At 44.2% G+C, this 26,924-nt stretch overlaps 1 protein-coding gene across 1 annotated transcript in view; it reads right to left on the bottom strand.

The window, feature by feature from the left end:
• The window catches only part of CARMIL2 (capping protein regulator and myosin 1 linker 2), a 591,305-nt gene that overhangs the window by 261,652 nt on the left and 302,729 nt on the right, over positions 1–26,924 (bottom strand).

Raw genomic sequence — 26,924 nt, 5'->3', positions numbered from 1 at the left:
GGTATGCTCTCAAGAGCCCAGGCACAATCCTCCTACAAAAGAGGGTTGACAAGTCCGGGCTTTTCTCCCACAGGAGAAAATGTCCAGACCTGTCAAACCTAAAGCCCTGGTGTTCCGGTGGACCCAGATCCCCACCCCCCAAACATGTAAGAGTCTGAAGGTCCAGATGACCCTCAGACCCCCCCCCCACACCAAACACGTAAGGGCCTAGAAGTCCAGTGGACCCCAGACCCCCCAGCCTCCCAAACACATAACCCCCCCCCCAAATTAAATACAACTCTGGTGGTCCAGTGGAACCCCTGCCCAGGACCCTGACCTGACCTTCCCCCCACACCGCAGGCTAGCCCTAGTGGTCTAGCGGTGGCCCCCAACCTCCTCCTAGAAGAAGGAGGAACTAGCACCCTCTCCCTCCTCCTGCAGGCACCTCCTCAAAATGGTGGCGCCCTGCCCGGTACATCCTGGGATGCACTAGACTGGGTTTACCTATCATATAACTCCCTTATATGGTAGTAAAGCCACGCCCAGTGCATCTCAAGATGCACAGGGCAGTGCAGAGCGCTACCGTTTTGAGGAGGCACCCCCAGGAGAAGGGAAGGAGTGCTAGTCCCTACTCCTAGAAAGTAGGAGGAGGGGGTTGGGGGGCCGCCGCTAGACCACCAGTGCTAGCCTGTGGTGTGGGAAGGGGAAGTCAGGTCGGGGTCCTGGGCAAGGATCCCACTCAACCACCAGGTTGTATTTAATTTTGGGTGGGGGTTATGTCTTTGTGGGGGCTTGTTTTACACGCTTGCTGGCTCTGAGCATTTTGTGGGAGCAAATGCAGGTGTTAGTCCATCACTAATGGCCTCTAGCGCCCATATTTGCTTCTGAACATTGGGGCCTCAATGTGCAGTGTCAAAACAACGACAAAATGCTGAGGCAATGTTGAAATATCCCATGGGGCTTGTAGGCTGGTGAGCACATTGCTGTCGAATTCTATGTCTCTGTTCCAAATGAGAGAGAGTAGATGAGGAAAGGCAGCTGGATAATAAAAGAAATGTCACAGCTCCATTTTATATTCTAATTTAAATTTTAAACTGTAGCCACTTTGATGTAAGGCACTCAAGCAAATAAAATTAAACCAAGGGCCTAATATTCAGAAGAACTTACTTATTTATGCCATATATATTCAGGTATAGTAGTTATTTTTCTGTCCCTGGAAGGCTCACAATCTACTGTAAGTTTGTACCTGAGGCAATGGAGTGTTAAGTGACTTGCCCAAGAAGGCAAGGAGCTGCAGTAAGATTTGAACTGGGCTTGCCTGGTTCCTAGCCTGTTGCTCTAACCATTAGGCTACTCCCCCATTTCTACCTGGATAAGTTCCACTCACTGGGGTCAGTCATTGATTTTCAGCAGCATTATCCAGATAATGCCACTGAATATCATTACTGAGGCCTCAGCACTATCTGGATAGCACCAGGTAGTCCAGAGGCAGAGCTGAAACTTTTTGGGTACCGATGACACTCAATGCCAGTACTGGGATAAGTATCCAGGTAAATTTATGTGGGCACTTATCCAGGAACTGACTCTGAATATTAGACATACCCAGATAAGCAGGCGGTTATATCTGGATATTCAATGCAGGTATCTGGTTACAGGCTGCCGCTGAATATCCAGGTATTAGTTTAAACATTGCGGTCAGCATTTGAAATTAATGCTGATCACAGGATTTAAAAAGCAGTCTGTGTGGGGGTGGGGGGGTGGGGGGGGGAACGACCTGGAGGTTTCCTGCAGCTCATTTGGACATCTAGCTCAGTCAAAACTAGAGCTGGGATAACATAATATCACATTGGGTTTTTGTATACTGTTTCAACAAGTACCTGAAAATGTTTTACAAGGCAGTAAATGTCAAAAACCAATACATGACATACAATTATATGATACTAGAGCCATTACTTTTTACTGCAAAGTGTAAGACACCAGTGTGCTGCACTGCTGCCCATCAAGGTTTGACTGGCATTGCTGCCAGAACCTGCCTAGCACTAGACACAAGGCAAGAGAGGATTAAGTGATTTGCCCATGGTCACAATGAGCAAGTGTGGCATTTAAACCTGTTTTCCAGCTCCCAGCACACAGCTCTAACCATTAGGCTACTCCTCTGCTTCAGGCTCTAATTAGGCACCTCAAATTAGGTGCCCCTTTATAGAATTATGGTACCCCTAGGTGCCTCTATTGTGCAATGATTATGACTCCCATCTACTCAGGGAGGGAGGATAGGTGCAGGGACACAGAAAATACTTAGTGTCCCTATCCCCCTCCACCTGTCCAGCATCTCTCCCTCTCTCCCCACTTCCTTATGCTTCCTCCCCAGGAATTCAGGATAGATCCCTCTTTCTTGCCCCTGACCCCACTTCTCGTAGGTCCACTGTCTATTCCTCTTCTTCCTTCCCTCGAAGATCCCAGACCTATTTCATTTCCTTCTCTCTCTCTTCTACCCCCCTTTATTTCCCTCCCTTTCCTTGCAGGTCCTGCATCCTTTATCTCTCCCGTGGTATGACAGGTCTCACTCCCTTCCCTCCCCTCTCCCGTGGTCTGGCAGGACAGGAAGTTGCAGCAGAGTAGAGGCAGGGCTGGTCTTAGAAATTGCGGGCCCTGTGCATACCAGTTCGGTGGGGCCCCCTGCCCCCACCTAGCTCTGCCCCACCTAGCCCTGTCCTTGTTGACAAGATGTGTTTTAAAATTTGTTATTTATGAAATTTAAAATAAAGACAAATCAAGCAAAACTTGAACAGAAAAACTAATTCAAATAAGCACAATGATATCATAGGAAACCTATCTAGCCCATTACATGGGCTGAAGCCAGTAGGCAGAGCTTGCCACCATTTTCACACCCAAAATAATAGCAAATGCTATTGAAAACAATAGCAAAAGATTATTAGAAATGAGGAGCTGCCTATGCGTGGTCCATCTGTAAAAAGTCAAAAGCTGTTCCAATTGGATAGGCAGTGCCTTAAAAGATGGAGGACAAACATTATTTTTGGTACTTATTTGACAGCTTTTCATTTATTGAAAAGCTTTCCATATCCTATATAATAAAAGGCACCTCCAACATTCTGAAGCTGACTGCATGGCTGAGGCATTCCTGATCTCTGTATCCATCTCCTGAATTAACATCACGTACTTCCAGGTTCATCACAAGCAGAAGTGACCAACCACACGAGGTTTCTCAGCTTCAGAATGTTGGAGGTGCGTTCTATTAAATATAAAGATGGACTATATTGAAATTAAATGGAAGTAAAATTAAACTCATCTTTCATTAGGGCACATGAAATCACATTTTCACTTCACACAGGTCTATTCTCAATCTAACCTCTTTGGGCTCCCCCACCTCCCGTGGCCCGCCCCTGCTTCAAAACTGCAGCCAGCCAGCCTGCTCCCCCCAGGGCCGTGTTAACCCGGTAAGCGAGGTAAGCATGGCAGGGGGGCGCTTCCCTCTGGGGGGCGCCGCCGCACCATGCTCACCTCGCTCGCCCTCCCCCAACATCCCTTTTCTTTTTTTTTCTTTTTAAATTTACCTCCGTGGTGGCGGTTCCGGCAGCACAGCGTCAGGGAAGGAGGCGGCGCTCCCGACATCTCTAGCCTTCCCTTCGCTGTGTTCCGCCTTCTTCTGACGTCAAGGATGACGTCAGAAGGAGGCGGAACACAGCGAAGGGAAGGCTAGACGTCGGGAGCGCCGCCTCTTTCCCTGACGCTGCGCTGCCGGAACCGCCGCCACGGAGGTAAATTTAAAAAGAAAAAAGAAAGAAAAGGGATGTTGGGGGAAGAGAAGAGGGTGGGCAGTTGAACAATGGGAGCGGGAGGGCAGGGGAGAAACGACAGCAAGGATGCGAAGGGGGGGGCATGGATGCGAAGGGGGGGGGGAGAAGAGGGCGGGCCAGGCTGGGACATGGGAGAGAGAGGAGCATGGATGCGAGGGGGGGTCATGGAAGGGAGAGAGGGGAATTGCTGGAAAAGGATGAATGGAGGGGGCAGGGGACAGAGGAGCATGGATGGGCATGGATTGGGAGGGCAGGGCTCAGGGAGAGAGGGGAATTGCTGGAAAGGGATGAATGGAGGGGGCAGGGGACAGAGGAGCATGGATGGGCATGGATTGGGAGGCAGGGCTCAGGGAGAGAGGGGAATTGCTGGAAAGGGATGAATGGAGGGGGCAGGGGACAGAGGAGCATGGATGAGCATGGATTGGGAGGGCAGGGAGAGGGGAATTGCTGGATAGGGATGAATGGAGGGGACAGATGGGCATGGATGGATATGGATTGCAGGGCAGGGCTCAGAGAGACAGGGGAATTGCTGGATAGGGATGAATGGAGGGGGCAGGTGACAGAGGAGCTTGGGAGGGCAGGGCTCAGGGAGAGAGGGGAATTGCTGGAAAGGGATGAATGGAGGGGGCAGGGGACAGAGGAGCATGGATGGGCATGGATTGGAGGGCAGGGGTCAGGGAGAGAGGAGAAATTGCTTGACATAGAGGGGAGGGAAGAGAGATGAAGGAGATGAAATGAGGGAAAAGGAAGAGAGGAGAAAAACTGCACATGGATGAAGAAAATAGGCAGAAGCTGAGGACCAGAAATGAAGACGAAAGGAGGAAAGGAAAGAAATAAATGGAAAGGAAGCCCTGGAAACGGAGTTAAGAGGACAGATAGCAGCAGAATCAGATACTGGGCCAGCATGATCAGAAAAAGAAAGTCACCAGACAACAAAGGTAGAAAAAAAATCATTTTATTTTCATTTTAGTGTTTGGAATATGTCCACTTTGAGAATTTACATCTGCTATCTTATTTTGCAATGTATAGCAATTTGTTTCTAAGAATATTGCTGACAATTCCTGTCAGTGTGGCAAGTGGTGAGCGATCATTTTCACGGGGGGGGGGGGGGGGGTGCCGCCGCCGCCAACTGATAGTCTGCAGGGGGGGCGCCAACTGATAGGCTGTAGGGGGGCGCCAGAGACCCTAGGCACGGCCCTGGCTCCCCCCCCATTCAAATCCACAGCTCCATCCCTCAACAGTTCTAAGCATTAAAAAGAAAAAGAGCTGCCGGTATACAGCCGGGTGCTGCAACACTCACTCAAAGACTCACAGCCAAGCTCTGCCGGAACGGCAGCAGGAATTGTCACACGGGGAGGTTCCGGCAGAGCCTGTCTGTCAGCCTGTGAGTGAGTGTTGCAGCACGCGGCTCTATAATGGCAGCTCTTTTTCCTTTTAGTGCTCAGAATCGCTGTGGGAAGAAGCCATGGGTTTGAGGCAAGGAGGGGAGTAAACCGGATCGTGGGATATGGGGGAGCCAGTAGAGACAAAAGAAAAGAAAACACTGCTGTGGCCAGAAGGTAGGGAGAGACGCTGGATTTCAGGTAGGGAGAAAGAGAGAGAGGGACATGCCATGGCCGCCGTGCGGCCCCTGGAAGCGCGAGACCCTGTGTGACTGCCCCTGCCTATGACCAGCCCTGTGCAGAGATGTCTGTTTTGGTTGCCCTTTATTAGGTGAAAAAACATCATGTTTAGAGAATCAGGTGCTTAACAATCAGACTTACTATTTATAAGTACAATTTAAAAAAAACATTAATTAGACTGAAACCTGGGAGCATTAACATCTATTGTTTTTTGTTTTTTTTTCCTGTGCCTACATCAAAGATTGCATATGGGAACTTGCTCCTTTTGTTTTGTGGATTGCAGTGGTATATTATAAAAATGCACGCCTTTTTTATTACTACTATTTCATAGTCAGTCCAGAGTCAGTATAAATGTGCCAATATTGTCCAGTTCAGGCTGCTGTTTCATTATTGCTATCAATAATTACATATTAAGGGCATTTGCTTTAAACTTCATTTTAATCCATTTATCCAGTCCTTACATGCACATGGTTTCCCTTTTTAAACCCAAAGGTGAATCCTAAGGGTGGTTGAACAATTAGGTCTAAACTGTGCTTCTGACTTTACTTGTTTGGACTGCTTTGGGTCCTGCTGATCTGGAATTTTGGAAGATGGAAATGAGAAAATAACAATTAAGTTTTGGATGTATTCTGTAGAAGCTGTTTACTTTTGCAATGTGTATGGATGCCTGTTCTAGTGTATGCATGTGATAATATTTGAATAACTCTCTATACTTATGGCTATGATTTCTGAACATGCAGCATCACTAAAGGTCAGACTTTTAAATGCCCAGTTGGGTATATATGCGAATCTCAACTTTGTTAAATGTTTCAGACATGTGGAAGTATTTTTTCACGGAGAGAGTGGTGGATACTTGGAATGCCCTCCCGCGGAAGGTAGTGGAAATGAAAACGGTAACGGAATTCAAAAATGCGTGGGATAAACATAAAGGAATCCTGTTCAGAAGGAATGGATCCTCAGAAGCTTAGCGGAGATTGGGTAGCAGAGCCGGTGGTGGGAGGCAGAGCTAGTGGTTGGGAGGCGGGGCTAGTGCTGGGCAGACTTCTACGGTCTGTGCCCTGAAAATGGCAGATATAAATCAAGGTCAGGTATACACATAAAGTAGCACCTATGAGTTTATCTTGTGGGCAGACTGGATGGACCGTACAGGACTTTCTCTGCCGTCATCTACTATGTTACTATCCAGCATATTTTTGAAGGAGAAGGGCAGCCATCTTCCTACACAAATCGGGAGATGGCCGGCCTTCTCCTACGGCATGTCGGCAGTGTACCGAAGGCGGGATGGGAGCGTGGTTAAGAGATGGCCGTCCTCGGCCGATAATGGAAAAAAGAAGGGCGGCCTTGATGAGCATTTGGCCGACTTTACTTGGTCCCTTTTTGTTCATGACCAAGCCTTGAAAAGGTGCCTGAACTCACCAGATGACCACCGGAGGGATCGAGGATCACCTCCCCTTACTCCCCCGGTGGTCACCAACCCCCTCCCACCCAAAAAAACAAAACATTTTTTTGCCAGCCTCTATGCCAGGCTCAAATGTCATACCCAGCTCCATCACAGCAGTATGCAGGTCCCTGGAGCAGTTTTTAGTGGGTACTGCAGGCCCATCCCCCCTACCTGTTACACTTGTGGTAGTAAATGGGAGCCCTCTAAAACCCACCCGAAACCCACTGTACCCACATGTAGGTGCCCCCCATTACCCTTTAAGGGCTATGGTAGTGGTGTACAGTTGTGGGGAGTGGGTTTTGGGGGGCTCAGCACACAAGGTAAGGGAGCTATGCACCTGGGAGCAATTTGTGAAGTCCACTGCAGTGCCCCCTAGGGTGCCCGGTTGGTATCCTGGCATGTGAGGGGGACCAGTGCACTACAAATGCTGGCTCCTCCCATGACCAAATGGCTTGGATTTTGCCGGGTTTGAGATGGTCGCCATTAGTTTCCATTATCGGCGAAAACCAATGTCGGCCATCTCTAAGGGCGGCCCAAATGTTGAGATTTGGGCGTCCCCGACCGTATTATCAAAACAAAAGATGGCAGGCCATCTTGGTTCGATAATATGGTCAGGTATGCCACTTTATGAAGCCGTCATTAGAGATGGGCGCCCCCGTTTGATTATGCCCCTCCACTTTACTAAGTTTTATTCATGATATAACTGAATTCTATTATTCTGCCTCACTGTATTTTCAAATGTAGTTTGCTTGGGATAATGTGGGATATAAACGTCAATTAAAAAATAAATCCTTCATCCACCACCTTTTAAGGCCCTTCCCATCCAACTAGATGGTGATGGCACAAGGAAAGCAAGTTTGGTCGAGTGAAGACTAACTCAAAAGAACCTGTAACTGTTCCTTAGCTGGGCTCTAGTATTACCATATTAAAAATGTGATCATAAGAAAAATGAAGATAGTTTGAAAACATATAATATTATTAATATTATTAATAGTAAATATGGCCACTATAAAGGAGAAAGAAGCCTTTATCAGATTTTGAACCTCTTCCCTGATGAAGATCCAAAACTTGGCCATGTTGGTTGAGGTTCTCTTTGCACAGAAAGCTGCTGCCAGTTAAGTAATTTACTACAAGCTATAATTAATCACTTTAAAGTATTCTTCAAAATATAGTTTCTTGAAGTTAGTCACATCCAGTAACTTTAAAAAGCAAAATATTGGATCAATGACAATTTGCACTTTACAGACTGATGGAAGTTCACTAAACAGTATAGTCGCACTATATTCTGAAGATCCTATACAAAGTGTTTATATCTGTTCATAAGCTATACTGTTGAAGTGTGTATGTGCTTGGGATTGATTTTGATGTTTGCAAAATCCATTGCACAATCAAATGAATGAGATTCATGCAAGGACTTACTGATTAGTGGCGGAGAGCATGAGATACTGGAATTGAACCAGTGTTTAGAAAACAGTACATCTCAGTTTTGGGAGGAAGTAAATAGAGGAAGTTTGACAAAACTAGCTGAACATACTTTTATGTTTGCTGTTCGTTCACAGCTGATGTGTTTTTCAGAAATGTAAAACACCCTGTAACCTGAAGGAGAAATTCCTGTTATCATGGTCTCACAGGTCACTGTTTTGTACTATCATGGACCATGTCAGTTCTAGTGAAGCTTTAGGACTTATACTGGTAACTAATAGCTTCTGTATTAAAGAACATGATTTTAATGATTGCTGAAAGGTTTTTTTTAGTTGCTTGGCCAAAGCTTTAAAGATCTTACTGTTAAAGTCAACAAAAAGAATGGAAATCCATCAAAAAGAGAAAGATTACTAAGCTCACTAAGATGCAAAACTCATGAAATGGGATGAAGGGCATGAGACGTTTAACTTAGCCTCTTGTCTATTTATGATTGACTATCTTTCAAACACTATAACTTTGCTAATAAATATTGCTTAATTTAAATTAGGGGTGCTCAATATCGGTCCAGGATTTCCCCAAAGAATATGCATGAGATCTATTTGCATGCACTGCCTCCATTGTATGTAAATAGATCTCAGCACAAAGAGCAGACCAGTAAAAAGTAAAATGATATTTATTTCCAAATCATCAAAACAGCAAACAAATTCCTTTAACTCTTACGAGGGCTGCATTATGGGCTAAACAAATAACCGGCAGGAGCAGTCCAATGTTTGCAGTCCAGCTGGTTGCATTTTAAGGAAGCCTGCATGTCAGGTTGCTGTGGCTGCTGTAACTGCTGCTTGTAAAAGCAAACCTCCTGTTAGTTTCTAGTGTTGTATTGTAACCAGACAGGGAAAACATTGGACTGCTCCTGCTGGTTATTTGTCAAGCCTCTGATGCAGCCCTTGTAGGGTGAAACATGGCCATGTTGGGTGATTAAAGGAAACTGTTTGCTGTTTTGATGACTTGGCCTTTTTACGTGGTCTGCTCTTTAGTCTGTTGCTCTGGATCTTGCAGATTGTTTGCTCGTTTATTTTTTGTAAATAGATCTCATGCATATTCATTGTGGAAATTCTAAAAACACAAATAGGTTGTGGACCTCGAGTACTGACACTGAACACCCCTATTGTAAATATTTCTTAATTTTCTTTAACATTTGAAAAAATTTCATATATTTATCTCTTTTAGTGTTGTTAAACACATACCCCCAGATTCTATAAATGGCGCACAAAATTGTGCGTGCAAACTTGGGCACACACCCAATTTGTGCATGCAATTTGAGTAATTTAGAGCTGATAATTGAATACTAATAATCAATTATAGGTGCCAACTGGCAATAATTAGAAATTATGAGTGCATCTTGCTACACACTATTCTATAAAGATGAGCAAGTAAATTCTGGTGCATGGATCCAAAAGGGGTGTGGCCATGAAAGGGGCATGAGTGGGTCATGGGCTTTCCAGGGATTTGCATGCAGTTGTTACAGAATATGCCAGATCCATGCCTAATTTAGATGTGGGGATTTATATAGGGTTTCAGTTGGTATAAAGGGGAAAGGGAAATGGAAATAGGACTTGATATACCGCCTTTCAGAGGTTTTTGCAACTACATTCAAAGCGGTTTACTTATATTCAGGTACTTATTTTGTACCAGGGGCAATGGAGGGTTAAGTGACTTGCCCAGAGTAAATCCTTACACCTAGAAGTTAGGCGTCCAACATGGAGCACCGTTTATAGAATAGCGCTTAGTGCTCTTTTTTTCCTGCTCCGATATTTCTTTCTTTTTTTTTTTTTTAATGATTTTGCAATATTACATCCATTTCAAAAATGTACTAGATACAGAGAATATATGAAACACACTGTAACATAAAGAATATATTTTTTTCTATTTTGACCACAATCAACACCACATTGTGAGGCAAGAAACTAGGAAAATCTAAAAGAAAAGGAAAAAAAACAATTATTAAGTTTAATTTACTCTAATAAGAGGAAAAAAAAACCCCAGTTACTCGCTAGCCGATATAACAGCATTTTTAAAGTGGGATCTCAGGTCTGAACATCAGTCTTACTATGTTCTTTTGATTCAATATATATTTGCATTTTTCTGGGGTCAAGGAACATATAATTAACACCATCAATAGAGACTAAGCATCTGCATGGATATTTAAGAACAAAAGTCCCAGATATTGCGAGGATTCGTGGTTTAAGCACCAAGAATTCTCGTCTCCGCTTTTGTGTCTCTTTGTTAAGATCAGGAAAAATCTGAATCTTGGCTCAAAAAAAAGTGCATTCATATGTCGAAAAAACAATTTGAAGACATTATTTCTGTCAAACTCAAGAGCAAATGACACCAAGAAAGTTGTACGTTCAGTAACCACCTCTAATGAACTCTCGAGGAACTCGGTCAAATTCAGATCCAGATGAGATTGAGAAACCAGGGGTTGAGACCAAATTCCAGATATATAACGAGCCCCAGTAATAGGAGGAAGACCCTCCACAGGGATTCCTAGGATTTCTCCAAAATATTTTTTAAGCATATCTTTAGCAGGAATTAAAGGAGACTTGGGAAAGTTAAGGAATCTCAAATTATTTCTCCTCCCCTGATTATCCAGATACTCTAGCTTTTTAGCTAGAGTATCTCTATCTTTTACCAAAGTTCCTGTCAGGTCTTGAATTTTCTTTAACTCTCCTCCCAAGGCGTCAGTTTTTACTTGATGTATCTTCCCACACAGCTGCTCTTGGGTTTGTTTTAAACTAACAATTTCTTCTTTTATGGACGTTGTTACCTTAGTTAGGCTGGTGTTCATCCCCTGTATGGCATCCCACAACCGCTCCAGCGTTATCACAGCCGGTTTTATTCTCTCACCGCTTACCCCCGGAGGTGCCACCAGGACAGGAGTGAGTGCAGGACTCCTTGCACCCAAATCTGTAACCGCTGTCTTCTCTGGGGTTGACGCTTCCACGGGGCCTCCTCCGGTTGCTAACGCAATAGACTCTTCGGTTTGCGTTTGCTGCCCCTCCGATAGAGAGCAAATACTTCCGGGTCGCGATGGAGCTGTGAAGGGAGGCAGACTAAGTGACACCGCCTCCATGCTGTGGTCCGATAGACCAGCTACGGACCCCATCGTCGCGGGTGCTGGCGTTCTATTCATCTGGACTCTGCACTTCTCCAACGTTTGTTGCTGGAGCGCCGGGCTTCCAGGGCAGGAGGAGGACTGGATCCCTGTTTTCCCCTTCCTTTTCCCCATGAATCTTCAAGGGGAAAAGTGCCGCTTACTCAGGTAACGCTGTCAGGTTTCGCGAGCTCAGAATCTGCTTCCTCTCAAATCGCCATCTTGCCTCTCCCTCCCTGCTCCGATATTTCAATGCAATATATAGAATTTGGTCCATATTGTCCCTTATGTCTTAATAATTGTATTATTTTATTGCTCGAGTCAATTATATTTGAATTGGCAGTACAACTACTTTTGGTCAGTCAGCCTACAAAGTTACAAGCTGATTTACACCTTTGTTTTCAGGTGCTATCTACAGAATTCCATGCCACACTTCAGGAGCATTGTATAGAGCAGATTGTTGCTTATATTTGGCACCTTTTGTTATGTAGAGATCTCCTAAACAAGTAATCAGCTTTTGCTCTGTACAAGAAACACTCTTTAAGTACCTCTTACATCAGCATCAGGAGAGTAATAGAACTCTGGTATAAATTAAATCACATTCAAAATTTAATATAAGCAGCAAGCCTGTGCTTCACTGAGGTCGTTTCGCATGCTACCTTCTTCATTCACTCAGATAAGACCTTTCAGTCCTCAACCTTGTACCTGGCCTATTATACCTGCAGAATGGATGTGAAGCATTTCTTGTGCCTTTGAAAATCTTGCTATTGCCAAATAAGAAGATTTCAAAAAAATAAATAACTAAATGAGCTATGCACCAGCCTGGCAAGAGCTGCCATTTTATTATCAGGGTTTTGCTAATATTGTCATGGTTTTCTGATGTCAGCATAAAAAAGTGAATTACTGTCTTACAAAGTCCTTCTGGATCTGCGTGTTCCTTTGCCTCATCACTGCTAAAAGACAAATGTGTTCTGGAGAGCGGCATCCTGCCATAACTACTTCTACTATTAATCATTTATACAGGACCACAAAACATGCACAGTGCTGAACGACGTGCATAAGAGACAGTCCCTGCTCCATGGAACTTACAATCTAGTTGAAGACATAAGGTCAAGACAAAGAAGAGGTTCTGGGAAGTTTGATTACCACTATAGCGTTTTAAATCAAATCTAGGAGAAGTAGGGTGTAAATTTTAAAAGCAGCCTCCAAGGGAGGAATTTTTAGGTGGGATGTGAATTACATTAAAAAAGGAGAATGGTGCACTTGCCTAGGAAATTTTAATCCAGGCATTCAGTGCAATGAGCTGGAATATATAACATTCTAGAAATGCCAAGTCTCACTCACTGAGAGTATGTCACACTTGTTTCAAGGCTTTCTCACTTTCATACTCTGTACTCCTTCTCTCATTCATTAGAAGTACATCATATTCATTTGAAGGCTTTCTCACTCTCACATTCTTTGAGTCCCTTCTATCATTAGCAGTGTGTCACACTTATTTGAGGGTTGTCTCACTCTCACACCCTTTGAGCCTCTTCTCTCACGTATTAGGTGTGTCACTCATTTGAAGGCCTAGACTTGTTTAAAAAGGTTACAATTGCTACAGAATACTACAACCTAGACGATTATGGAAAAGTGAAATTTGAACCAGGGTTCCTTGGTTTAAAGTCCACTGCACTAACCACTAGGCTACCCCTCTGCTCTGCCTGAAGGTCCGTGTGGCCATTTTTATCATAATGATGCCAGATAGACATCCCTATCCCTGTTTTTTATGCAGATAATAAGCTAGACATTTCATTTTGGATGCTCTCAGCACAAAATCGTCCATTTCAAAGTAATTTCAAAACAGAAAATGTGGACAGTTTTCCTGTATGAAAATGGCTACGAGACAGATGGTTTTTTTTGGACATTATGAAGACATCCCAATTCTGACAGAGGACTTTTTGAAAATGCCCCACCATGGATGGCACATAAATAAACAAGAAATTTTATGTTTTTTCTGTTTGTTTACATTTGCCAACAACAGGAACAACATGGGATATGTCGTTGATATTTCCTATGTCATTTCAAATGAATGCAGATCTCAAATAATTAGGGCTTCTATACTTAGGTGTTTATAATTTTAGATGTTAATTTTCCAGCTAATTAGGGGTTCTTTGAAGGTACAAAATAATCAGTGATTATCTGTGTTTTTGCACCTTCTCCAGCGGAATCAAGTGTGTGTGTTTGAGTCACTTAGCTGTCATCAGCGCAGAAAAGGTACAAATCTGAGAGAGGATACAAAACAAGCCAAAAGAGGGGTGACAGAGTACTAGGAGAAGTGCTGTTTCACAGTGTTTATCCAAGAAGCACCTGTTTTAATTTTGTTGCATCTGGGATGTTTTATAGTTTGAAAAATAAAATTGGGAGCCCTGGATATAATGAGCTGCTGAGTGAATACACTTGTAAACAACTGCAAGAAATGTGGGGCCAACAACTGCTTTTCGGCAGCATTATCTGGAAAATACCACCAAAAATCTTTACTGACTGCTCCAGTACTATCCAAATAATGGGGCAATCTGCGGGAAGAGCCTGAAGTTAGCTGTCCTGGCGTATTTGGATATTTTCCAAGTACCAGTGCTGAATTTCAGCAGTACCCAAAGGTTATCAATAGAAATCAAACAAAATAAAACATGGAAAAGAAAATAAGATGATACCTTTTTTATTGGACATAACTTAATACATTTCTTGATTAGCTTTCGAAGGTTGCCCTTCTTCGTCAGATCGGAAATAAGCAAATGTGCTAGCTGACAGTGTATATAAGTGAAAACATTCAAGCATTACTATGACAGTCTGACAGGGTGGGAGGATGGGGGTGGGTCGGAGGTATGCATGGGGACACGGCTACCACACTCCTCTACTTAAGCAGTACCCAAAGAATGTCCAGTGGCCACTTTATAGCCCGATATTCAGTACCAGTATCTAGGTACAGTCCAGCACTACATATCTGTGTACAAATGAGCTCCTGAGGACAAAAGTGGCCCAAGTCCAATCTGTTACAATGGGAAATATTGGCCATCTAAGTCTTGAGGTATATATTTGTCAGACCTGTGAGTTCTTGTACCAAGTTGAGTGCTGTCGAGCTCGGTACTCGGACCAGGTTCTGCTTGGCGGCCAGACAACCCCAGGTTTCACCTGCGCTGACCGCCGTTCCCCAGAGGTTGAGCCCCTAGGTGCGGCCAGCCTGCAGGGCTTACAAGATGGAGCAGGAAGTGGGGTGATGAACGTGATGGCCAGACAGGCAGAAGGCAAGAGAGTGATCCAGGTACAGGCAGAGTCAGTAGGCAGGCAGCAGGTCAAGAGAGTAATCCAGGTACAGGCAAGGTCAGGAGGCAGGCAGCAGACACAAGAGTAATCCAGGTACAGGCAAGGTCAGTAGGCAGGCACCAGACACAAGAGTAATCCAGGTACAGGCTAAGTCAGCAACGAAGAACAAAGTAGAGGAGAAGCACACTACTGAGCAAGTAACACCTACCAAAGTAGAAGCCGAAGCAAGGAGTCTAGGGAGAGCTCAGCTGATAAAGTGCTGGTGTCTGACATCAGCAGGGAGAAGGGGCACAGCTATAGGACAAGAGCAGGGGAAGGAGGAACTGGAAGACCAATAGGAGAGAAGCAAGGGAAGCCAGGCAGAGGAAGAGCAGACCCAGGTGGGTGAAAGCAAAGTAATCAAAGAGCCTGGAAGCCAGGCAGAGAGAGAGCAGAGCCAGGTGCATGGAAGCAAAGCAATCAAGGAGCCTGCAGCCAGAGAAGAACTACACACACATGGCTCAGGGCTGTGCCAGTCAAGTGTGCATGTCGACGGGACCCTGCGCAGCCCGAGGACGCCGCTTGCGTTGAAGTAGGGGACATGACAACATTTCAGTAAAAAGAAGCAATGCCTGAATCGGCTTTAAGCTGTATGTATGTAGGTATGGACATAGCTCAAGTTTTCTTCTCTTTAGGCCATACAGGCTATGAAGTAGTGCATAGCTGAAATAATGAAAAAAGTGGACATCAACTGCTTTTGCTCTGAAGGGATCCAATTTAAACAGTGTGGTCAGCATCTGAAGTTAATGATGACCATGATGCTTAAATAATCAGGTGAATAAATTTTATATAGAGTGAATAAGAGCAGTGTTCTTTGATTTAAAAAAAATTAACAGTGTATTGCAAAAAGGTAACACAAACAACAAGTGCAATAACAACTACAGACACATTTACACTCCAACACCCTCCCCCTTGGAGTCATGGTGCCACTTTCACTTGGTTCGCAGACCCGATTGAGATCTCCAATTCTCATAAGTTTGCCATATTTTTGAAAAAGACAACAAAAGACTGTATCTCAATTTGGACACTTAAAAAAGAAAATCCTTTTTTTGAATAATATGTGACATATGTCTTTTGTTTCCAATGGCATGCCAAAAGCCAGCTTAGCTGTTGTAAAGAAATGTAGAGCCAATTTATGTGTTCTACAATGACGTCCACTGGCTTGAATTGCAATAGGTAGCACTCTGCCCACTGTGGGTGAGGCTTTTGTAGCACCTGCTGCACCAAATCCAAAATGGACATCCAGTAAGACTGAACCACAGCACGTGTATTTTTCCAAGGAAAGGGTGGTATGTGGAATGCCCTCCTGCGGGAGGTGGTGGAGATGAAAATGGTAATGGAATTCAAACATGCGTGAGATAAATTCAAAGGAATCCTGTGTAGATGGATCTATGGAATCAGCGGACACTGGGTGGCAACGCTGGTAATTAGGAAGCAAAACCAGTGCAGGGCAGACTTCTACGGTCTACGCCCTGATCATAACTGAATAGATATGGATGGGCTGGAGTGTAAATTTAAGGGGCTTTGACGTTAGCTTCAGAACTTTTAGAACAAGAACAGTGCTGGGCAGACTTCTACAGTCTGTGCCCTGAGAATTGCAAGGACAAATCAAACTCGGGTATACATATAAAGTATCACATACTATGTAAAATAAGTTTATTTTGTTGGGCAGACTGGATGGACTGTTCAGGTCTTTATCTGCTGTCATTTACTATGTTACTATCAGGGGCATAATCGAAAGAGAAGGACGCCCATCTTCTGACACAAATCGGGAGATGGGCGTCCTTCTCTTTCCTCACTGAGCACACCACCCAAACCCTCGTCCACGCTCTCATTACCTCTCGCCTCGACTACTGCAACCTACTCCTCACCGGCCTCCCACTCAGCCATCTATCCCCCCTTCAATCCGTTCAGAACTCTGCCACACGTCTTATATTCCGCCAAAACCGTTATTCTCATATCACCCCTCTCCTCAGGTCACTTCACTGGCTTCCGATCAGATACCGCATACAATTCAAGCTTCTCCTCCTTACTTACAAATGCACTCACTCTGCTGCTCCTCACTACCTCTCTACCCTCATCTCCCCCTACGTTCCTGCCCGTAACCTCCGCTCACATGACAAATCCCTCCTCTCAGTACCCTTCTCCACCACTGCCAACTCCAGGCTCCGCCCATTTTACCTTGCCTCACCCTAAGCCTGGAACAATCTTCCTGAACCCCTACGCCAAGCCCCCTCCCTATCCATCTTCAAATCCTTGCTTAAAGCTCACCTCTTCAATGCTGCTTTCGGAACCTAACCTTTCGAACTTATAGACTGCCCCAATCTGCCTGACCTATCAGATTGACTGTACATTTGTCTCTTAGATTGTAAGCTCCTTGAGCAGGGACTGTCCTTCCATGTTAAATTGTACAGCGCTGCGTAACCCTAGTAGCGCTTTAGAAATGTTAAGTAGTAGTAGTAGTAGTAGTTCTCTCAAGGTCGCCCAAATCGGCATAATCAAAAGCCGATTTTGGGCATCCTCAACTGCTTTCTGTTGCAGGGACGACCAAAGTTCACGGGGGCATGTTGGCAGTGTACCAAAGGTGGGACGGGGGCGTGGTTAAGAGATGGGCATCCTCAGCCGATAATGGAAAAAAGAAGGGCGTCCCTCACGAGTATTTGGCCGACTTTATTTGGTCCAATTTTTTTTATGACCAAGCCCCAAAAAGTCACCAACCCCCTCCCACCCAAAAAAAAGAAATTTAAAAACATTTTTTGCCAGCCTCAAATGTCACACCCAGCTCCACCACAGCAGTATGCAGGTCCCTGGAGCAGTTTTTAGTGGGTACTGCAGTGCACTTCAGGCAGGCGGACTCAGGACCATCCCCCCCCCCTACCTGTTACACGTGCTGATAAATGGGAGCCCTCCAAAACCCACCCGAAACCCACTGTACCCACATGTAGGTGCCCCCCTTTACCTTTAAGGGCTATGGTAGTGTTGTACAGTTGTGGGTAGTGGCTTTTGGGGGGGGGGGGTTGGGAGGCTCAGCACCCAAGGTAAGGGAGTTATGCACCATGGGAGCAATTTATGAAGTCCACTGCAGTGCCCCCTAGGGCATGTGAGGGGGACCAGTGCACTACGAATGGTGGCTCCTCCCATGACCAAAGGCCTTGGATTTGGTCGTTTTTGAGATGGGCGTCCTCGGTTTCCATTATGACGACCATCTCTAAGGTCGACCATCTCAACATTTAGGTCGACCATCTCTTAGGTCGACCTAAATGTTGAGATATGGGCATTCCTGACAGTATTATCGAAACGAAAGATGGACGCCTATCTTGTTTCAATAATATGGGATGCCCCGCCCCTTTGCGGGGACATCCTCAGAGATGGACGCCCTTAGAGATGGGCATCCCCGTTCGAAAATTCCCCTCCACGTTACCATGTCCACCATATATGAAAAAATGTACCCTTTCCCCGCAGTCCCTTCAGCGTTGTTCAGAAGCCTGAGGATACATTTTTTAACCTCTCAGAAGTACAGTACCAATGATTAAAAAAAACTTTAAAACCATTTTCAGAGAGGTTACTTGCCACTGAAGTTTTAAACAGGTAGTTAAGGGCAGTGTTCTTTGATTTGATTTATTAACTTTGTACACCACTTAACACAGCCAAGGTTTAAAGCAGTTTGCAATAAAGATAAACAAAAGCATGTCCCTGGTACAGTACAAACAATAATTAAATCATATCAGTCAAGTATGTAAACAGACGTGCTAGAATTCAATCATTATTCAACCCATAACTCTTCTCAAATAGCCAAGTTTCTACTGCCTTACAAACCGATAAATAACTAGGAATACCACTTCAGCTGGCAATGAATTCCATAATAGTAATCCAGCATAACAAAACACTCTATTTCTAGTAGTAGTTTTCCAGAACAAGATCAGCATAGATTTCAATGTGCTGCATATAGCAAGCTTTCTTTCCAGTTGACAGATGTAGGGATGGGTAAAAAGTCACTAATGTGTTTAAAAAATTAGAATACCAGCGGAAACTTGCTAATTGAAAAACAAAGAAAATGTTTTCATCAGGGTACAAAGCTCATAATAAGTATTCTAACGCTCCTTTAGGGAGAAATTTTAAAAGCCACTGTGGCTTATTAAGGGAGGGACTTGTTATAAAACTGAATGGACAGCATTTGGAGCATATGTTAACCCATGATGAACAGGGGCATTTCAGGTGTGAAGCTGGAGCAGAGTTTGGATTTACCCACATACTTTTGCATTTTGAAATATATACATATACATTTTCCTGAAAACTTTGTGCTTACGAGATAGCAGATGTAAGTATGTGTAGGTTTGTGAGATAATTTTCAAACGAAAAGTATGCACATATCTTCTTTTAGAAATCTGGGGTATCTTATGCACCTATATGATGCATAAGTTTGGAGACCTGTTATAAAATGACTTTCATGGGAGGCAATTTCATAACAAAATGATTCCTAATCGCAGACAAATTTTTCACCTCAAATTTCAGCCTGTACTGAAGAAGATGTAAATGTGTGCATGTACACATATATTTTATATAAGTTTAGTTTATGGAGAGACAAAGTGATGCGCTGAGGGGAACAGACGTCTTCTTTCCCTTTCTGGGGTTCCTACATCTGGCCTGCCCTAATTTTGCCTGAAGAGACTCTTTAAGGTGTACCAACTACCCCCAACTGTTTTGTTATTTCTTATATCTGACCATTTTGGGCAGTGAGATGTCTGGTAAAACTCAAAAACAAAAAGAGAAAGACTCAAGCCACAAACAGCAAGATGGCGGAACCGGATCTCGCGTTTTCAGATCAACTAGCTGATGACAAAAAGTTATTCAAAGTCATTAACTCACGACAGGATTGTGAAAAATTACAGAAGGACCTTACGAGACTGGGAGACTGGACGGCTAAATGGCAGATGATGTTTAATGTGAACAAGTGCAAGGTGATGTATATGGGAAAAAAGAACCCGAATTATAGCTAAGTCATGCAGGCTAGGGCTTTTCAGCTTGGAGAAGAGATGGCTGAGGGGAGACATGATAGAGGTATATAAAATAATGAGTGGAGTGGATGTGAAGCGTCTGTTCACGCTTTCCAAAAATACTAGGACTAGGGGGCATGCGATGAAACTACAGTGTAGCAAATTTAAAACAAATCGGAGAAAAGCTTTCTTCACCCAACGCATAATTAAACTCTGGAATTCGTTGCCGGAGAACGTGGTGAAGGCAGTTAGCTTAGCAGAGTTTAAAAAGGGGTTAGACGGTTTGCTAAAGGACAAGTCCATAAATCACTACTAAATGGACTTGGGAAAAATCTACAATTCCATGAATAACATGTATAGAATATTTGTACCTTTGGGAAGCTTGCCAGGTGCCCTTGGCCTTGATTGGCCGCTGTCGTGGACAGGATGCTGGGCTCAATGGACCCTTGGTCTTTTCCCAGTGTGGCATTACTTATGTACTTAACAGCTCAGTCAAATCACTGAAGAGGTGGGAAAGGTCATTGAACTCAGACTTGGTCAACTGTCGGGGCAACTCACCAAGGTGGAATCGCTTCTGGCAGACACACATCGCATAACAGGAGAGTTAGAACAATGAGTTTCTTCCCTGGAAGACACCACAGAAACTAAAAACATGGCACTTACCATGTTTGAAAACAGGTCAAAGAACAAGCCAAAAAGATAGACGATTTAAAGAATTGCTCACTTCAGAGTAATCTACAGCTGGTGGGGCTGCCTGAGCAAATAGCAGAGCAGTCGTTCATACCTGTGTTGGAGCAGTAGCTTTCCAAAGAGTTTGCATTGACTAATAGTGTGGGGCCTTTGTGCCTCAACTGTGCTCACCACATTGGCCGTGTGCAAAATTGTTGGCAGCGTCCAAGAATGGTAATCATCAAGATCCATAATTATCTGCATAACCCAAGAATGGTAATCAAGATCCATAATTATCTGCTTAAAGTGGAAATTTTGTGAGGCTACTGGCTAAAGTGAGATATGTTACAGTATGTGGGGGAACCCGTAAAAAAATTTTTTGGACTCTTCTCTCTCACTTCAGGAATGTCAGAGGAAGTTTACTCCGTTCTGCTTTATACCGCATAAACAAAATATCAGATTTATGCTGCTCTATCCCGCAACATTTAAAATCTATGTGAATGGCCAGTGGCACTCATTTGACTCCCTCAGTGCTGCACAGGATCAAGCCTGTCAGCTACAAACGCCCATAGACGAGCACACTTGACCGAGTTGTAGCTGGCCTCCTCATGGCTTCTTTGCTAGTTGAGGACATGTCTCTCTGGTAGTACTGGGACAATCAGCATGTTGATTTACTATTTTAGTGTGCAAGTTTTCTAGAGAAATGTATTACTCTGGTATGATTGTTTTGCATTTGCCTTTACTACTGCTTGACGCAGGTTGGGCGTGGGATCCCTTCATGTCTAGTGTGGTTCTCCCTATAAGTACATGCCACACTGGGACAGAGCAAAGGTCCATCAAGCCCAGCATCTTGTTTCCAACAGTGGCCAATCCAGGTCACAAATACCTGGCAAGATCCCGAAAAAGTTCAATATATTTTATGTTGCTTATCCCAGAAATAAGCAGTGGATTTTCCCAAGTCAATTTAACAATGGTCTATGGACTTTTCCTTTAGGAAGCTGTCCAGTCCTTTTTTAAACCCCACTAAGCTAACCAACTTTACCACATTCTCTGGCAACAAATTCCAGAGTTTAATTACATGTTGAGTGAAGAAACATTTTTTCAGATTCATTTTAAATTTACTATTTGGTTGATCGTGAGCCCTTGTGCCTAGGAAGGACCCTGGCCAAGTCCTAGGGTAGACCAAACAGAAGCTACACAGTAACAAGGGCTACGAAGCCCAGCACACTCAGGAAAACCAGAAAGTACCACCAGAAAAGGGAAATAGATCACTCATACGGGCCGCAAGGCCAAACGGGAACCCAATCATACACTAGGGAGGGGGAAAGATCAACGAGAGGTCCCAGAAGGGACTGGCACTCGGGCAGCGCACACAGTGTAAGGCACTGACACAAAGGGAAGAATGTCAGACCAAACAGGCAGACACAGATAATAACCAGAGGGAGAGAACTCAGACAAAAGGCTACACAGTAATCCGAGTAGCAGAAGGCAGTCCCCAACAGCAGGTAAAGGGGTAAGGCTGAGTTGGAGCGAGACTGCTACTAGACTCACTGGACAAACAGGAGCAGAGCTCAACAGATACAGCAGGGAAAGGATAAGACAGACTGAAGAGAGGGACTGCTACAGAATACATAAGGCAGAAAAGGAGCAGTGCTCACAAGAGACAAATAACAAACACTGCAGACAAAGGGTTAAAGCAGGCTAAAGGGAAAGACTACTTCTAAATACACACGTCAGAAATGGAGCAGTGCTCACAAGAGCCAAATAACAAACACTGCATACAAAGGGATAAAGCAGACTAAAGGGAAAGGCTTCTTCTAAATACAAAAGTCAGAAAAGGAGTAGTTTTCTCAAGAGCCAAATAACAAACACTGAAGACAAAGGGTTAAAGCAGGCTAAAGGAACTCTAAACAAAGAAAGAACATACTTACCACAGACTCAGTCAGCACACACAGCCGGGCAGGGAAAGGCAAAGCAGGCAGAGAGACAGAAGACACAGCTGCACAGAAGCAAAGTAATCAGGAAAGAAGTTGGCTTCTATCGTCACACAGAACAAACACAGACAACCAACTACAGAGAATACACCCTGTGCCACAAGCACAGGCAAGCAGAACAAAGAAAGCACACAGCTGCAAGAGATAACGCTAGAGCATCCTATGTAGGGAGAGGTATGTTTAAATTGGGTCTGAGATCTGACATCTGCTGCCTCAGACATCAGCCCAATCCCAGTCACTCCCCTGCCTGTCCCAGTAGGATCATAACATTTACTACTTTGTAGCTTCATTGTATGCCCCCTAGTCCTAGTATTTTTGGAAAGAGTAAACAAATGATTCATGTCTACCCGTTCCACTCTACTCATTATTTTATAGACCTCTATCATATCTTCCTTCAGCAATCTTTTCTCCAAGTTGAAAAGCCCTAGCCGCTTCAGCCTTTCTACTACTACTTATCACTTCTATAGCGCTACAAGGCATACGCAGCGCTGTACATCATACACGAAAAGCCAGTCCCTGCTTAAAGAGCTCACAATCTAAATAGGACAGACAAACAGACAGAACAACTAAGAGGTAAAGGATAAAAGGGTACAGGGCAAGTGAGTTGTGGTTAGAAGTCAAAAGCAGCGTCAAAGAGGTGGGCTTTCAGCCTGGATTTGAAAACGGCCAAAGACGGGGCTAGACGTACAAGCTCGGGAAGTCTATTCCAGGCATGAGGTGCAGCGAGATAAAAGGAACAGAGTCTGGAATTAGCAGTAGAGGAGAAGGGGACAGACAGGAGAGATTTATCCACAGAATGGAGTACCCGAGGTGGGGCGTAGGGAGAGACAAGAGCAGAGAAGTACTGAGGAGCACTAGAGTGAATGCACTTGTAGGTCAGTAAGAGAAGTTTGAATTGAATGCGGAAACGGATAGGGAGCCAGTGAAGTGACTTGATGAGAGGGCTAATGTGAGCATAGCGACTCTGGCGGAAAATGAGTCGCACAGCAAAGTTTTGGACTGATTGAAGAGGAGAGAGATGGCTAAGTGGGAGGCCGGTGAGAAGCAGGTTGCAATAATCTAGGCGAGAGGTGATAAGAGTGTGGATGAGGGTTCTGGTAGAGTGCTCAGAGAGGAAGGGGCGGATTTTGCTGATGTTATAGAGAAAGAAAAGACAGGTTTTGGCAACCTGCTGAATGTGAGCAGAGAAGGAGAGAAAGGAGTCGAAGATGACCCCAAGGTTACGAGCTGATGAGATGGGGAGAATGAGAGTGCCATCCACAGAAATAGAGAAAGGGGGAAGAGGAGAGGTGGGTTTAGGGGGAAAGATGAGAAGCTCGGTTTTGGCCATATTAAGTTTCAGATGATGTTGAGACATCCAGGTAGCGATATCAGAAAGACAGGCAGAAACTTTGGTCTGGATGTTAGTTGAGATTTCGGAGGTAGAGAGGTAGATCTTGGAGTCATCAGCATAGAGATGGTAAAGAAAGCCATGGGACGATATCAGTGAGCCAAGGGAAGAAGTGTAGATGGAGAATTGGAGAGGACCAAGAACAGAACCCTGAGGTACATCGATTGGTAGTGAGATAGAAGTGGAAGAGGATCCACCAGAGTGTACACTAAAGGTGTGAAGCGAGAGGTAGGAGGAGAACCAGGAAAGAACAGAGCCCTGGAATCCAAGTGAAGACTTCCTCATAGGGAAGTCGTCCCATCCCCTTTATCATTTTTGTCGCCCTTCTCTGTACCTTTTCTGATTCCATTATATCTTTTTTGAGATGCAGTGACCAGAATTGAACACAATATTCGAGGTGTGGTCATACCATGGACCGATACAAAGGCATTATAATGTCCTCACTTCTGTTTTCCATTCCTTTCCTAATAATACCTAACATTCTATTTGCTTTCTTAGTCGCCACAGCACACTGAGCAGAGGGTTTCAATGTATCATCCCTTTCTTGATTAGTGACTCCTAACGTGGAACCTTGTATTATGTAGCTATAGTTTGGGTTCCTCTTTCCCACATGTATCACTTTGCACTTGCTCAAATTAAACGTCATCTGCCATTTAGACGCCCAGTCTTCCAGTCTCGTAAGGTCCTCTTGTAATTTTTCACAATCCTCTTGCGATTTAACAACTTTGAATAACTTTATGTTGTCAGCAAATTCAATTACCTCACTAGTTACTCCCATCTGTAGATCATTTATAAGTATGTTAAAAAGCAGCAGAACCAGCACAGACCCCTAGGGAACCCCACTATCTACCCTTCTCCATTGAGAATACTGACCATTTAACCCTACTCTGTGTTTTCTATCCTTTAACCAGTTTTTAATCCACAATAGGACACTACTTCCTATCCCATGACTCTCCAATTTCTTCTGGAGTCTTTCATGAGGTACTTTGTCAAACTCCTTTTGAAAATCCAGAAACACAATATCAACCGGCTCACCTTTATCCAAATGTTTGTTCACCCCTTCAAAGAAATGTAATAGATTGGTGAGGCAAGATTAACCTTCACTAAATCCATGTTGGCTTTGTCTCATTAATCCATGCTTTTGAATGTGCTCTGTTTTTTATAATAGTCTGTACCATTTTGTCTGGCACTAACATCAAGCTCACCAGTTTATAATTGCCCAGATCCCCTCTAGAACCTTTTAAAAATATTGTTGTTACATTGGCCACCCTCCTATCTTCTGGTACCACGCTCGATTTTAAAGATAAATTACATATAATAGTTCCGCAAGTTCATGTTTTCAATTCTAACAGTGCTCTGGAATGAATACCATCCAGTCCAGGAGATTTGAAACTCTTCAATTTGTCAAATTGCCCCATTACATCCTCTAGGTTTATAGAGATTTCATTCAGTTTCTCCGCTGCATTTCATGTAGTGGAAATTAATGTGGATGCAGAGGGAGGGGAAGAGGGATAGGGGGCTGGGTTGTGGACTGGGTAGGGGGTTGGAGGGTAGGAAAAGTGAGGATGGGGAGTTTGGCTTTGGATTGTTTATTGGGGTTTCGGTGTGGGGGGAGATTGGGCGAGAAGGGAAAATAAGGTTTTTAGACATGAGCTCACAGGAACTGTTTTCTGGTCCTATGATTGGTATTGTGCCCACATTGCCTTGGTTATCTCCTTGGCCCTTCAGTAGCATGTAGCGGGGGGGGGGGGGGGGGTGAGGGCTGGGCACCACTTGCATGTTCATGGTGGTTTCCCCTTGTATTTGTTCCATCTACATTTGCATCCACCTTGAACTCTCAGACCTGTAAAACCTGGAATATAGGAGGTATTACCTCGCCTATCAAGAAGGCAAAAATCTTAGAAGCTTTAAACAGGGGGGGGGGGGGGGCATATTGCTTGCTTACAAGAGACCTAACTTGCCGATTCTGAGCATCAGAAGCTTGCCTGTTATTGGATGGGAGAAGTACATTCTGCATCATCTGGTTCCCAAAAGGGGGGAGTAACAGTCCTAAATAACCCAAACTCTCTTCTTTCATTTCCATGGGCATTATCTACTTTTGAAGTTATAGGTGCAGAGCACAGTCATGAATTTGTAAGTGATCTATGGCCCTATGCCCCACAGTAAATCGTTTTACCCATCATTGCTGAAGAAACTACAACCCTACTCAGATATAGACTTGGTGGTTGAGGGTGATATGAACTCCCTCATGCATCCTATGGAAGATAGTACTTCAGAGGCGAGGGCTCTGAGCTAAGGCCACATGGGGAAGGGTTCCCTGGGTTTATTTGGGGAAGCCTTGGATTTAATTGATGCTTGGCATCTGCTCCATCCAGGGGAATGTGATTACACTCATCGTTCATGGGCACATGACACATTATCCAGACGTTGTCCGTAGGAATTTGTTTGCAGCTGTACAAGCAGCATCTGTGGTCTGGATTGATCTGGAAGCTCCTAGCTACTGCATAAGTCATATGGATTGGTGTTTTCCTATGTATATGGCCCAAAATAAGGATTTTATGCAATACCGTTATGATGGGATTATTACTTAGCAAATAATTCACAACATATAGAACAGCCTAAATTGCTTTGGGATGCTGTAAAATCAGTACTTAGTGGGGGGGGGGGGGGGGGGGGGGGGGGGGGACGACACACATCATTGCCTACACTAGTCAAAGAGAGAAGATAATAGCTGCTAGTATTGTCCAACTTGAGCAACAATTACGACAAACTAAAAAAAGATTATCTTAGGACTTTAACGTAAGAAGCCAGAGATAAATTACTATCCAAGCTAATTACCTTGAATATGTTAATACATACAAAAAAATACTCGGCGATTACTTTATTACAAATATAAATTTTATAAGTATGAAAATAAGGCAGGAAAACATCTAGCCAGGGTGGTTAAAACCTGGGGTGGGTCGCAGGAAGTACCAACATTATCGGGAGCTATACAAAATCATAGCGATTGCATTGCAGATGGTTTTTTTTACAGCATTTTCAGCAGTTATACACCAGGGAGGGTTCAGCCACATTAATGGAGTCCCAGGAATTTTTGGAGAAAGC

The sequence above is a fragment of the Microcaecilia unicolor genome, chromosome 5 (assembly GCF_901765095.1).
Source record: "Microcaecilia unicolor chromosome 5, aMicUni1.1, whole genome shotgun sequence".
NCBI lineage: Eukaryota > Metazoa > Chordata > Amphibia > Gymnophiona > Siphonopidae > Microcaecilia > Microcaecilia unicolor.
Note: the sequence above shows the minus strand (reverse complement) of the source record. Positions and strands in the feature narration are given on the sequence as shown.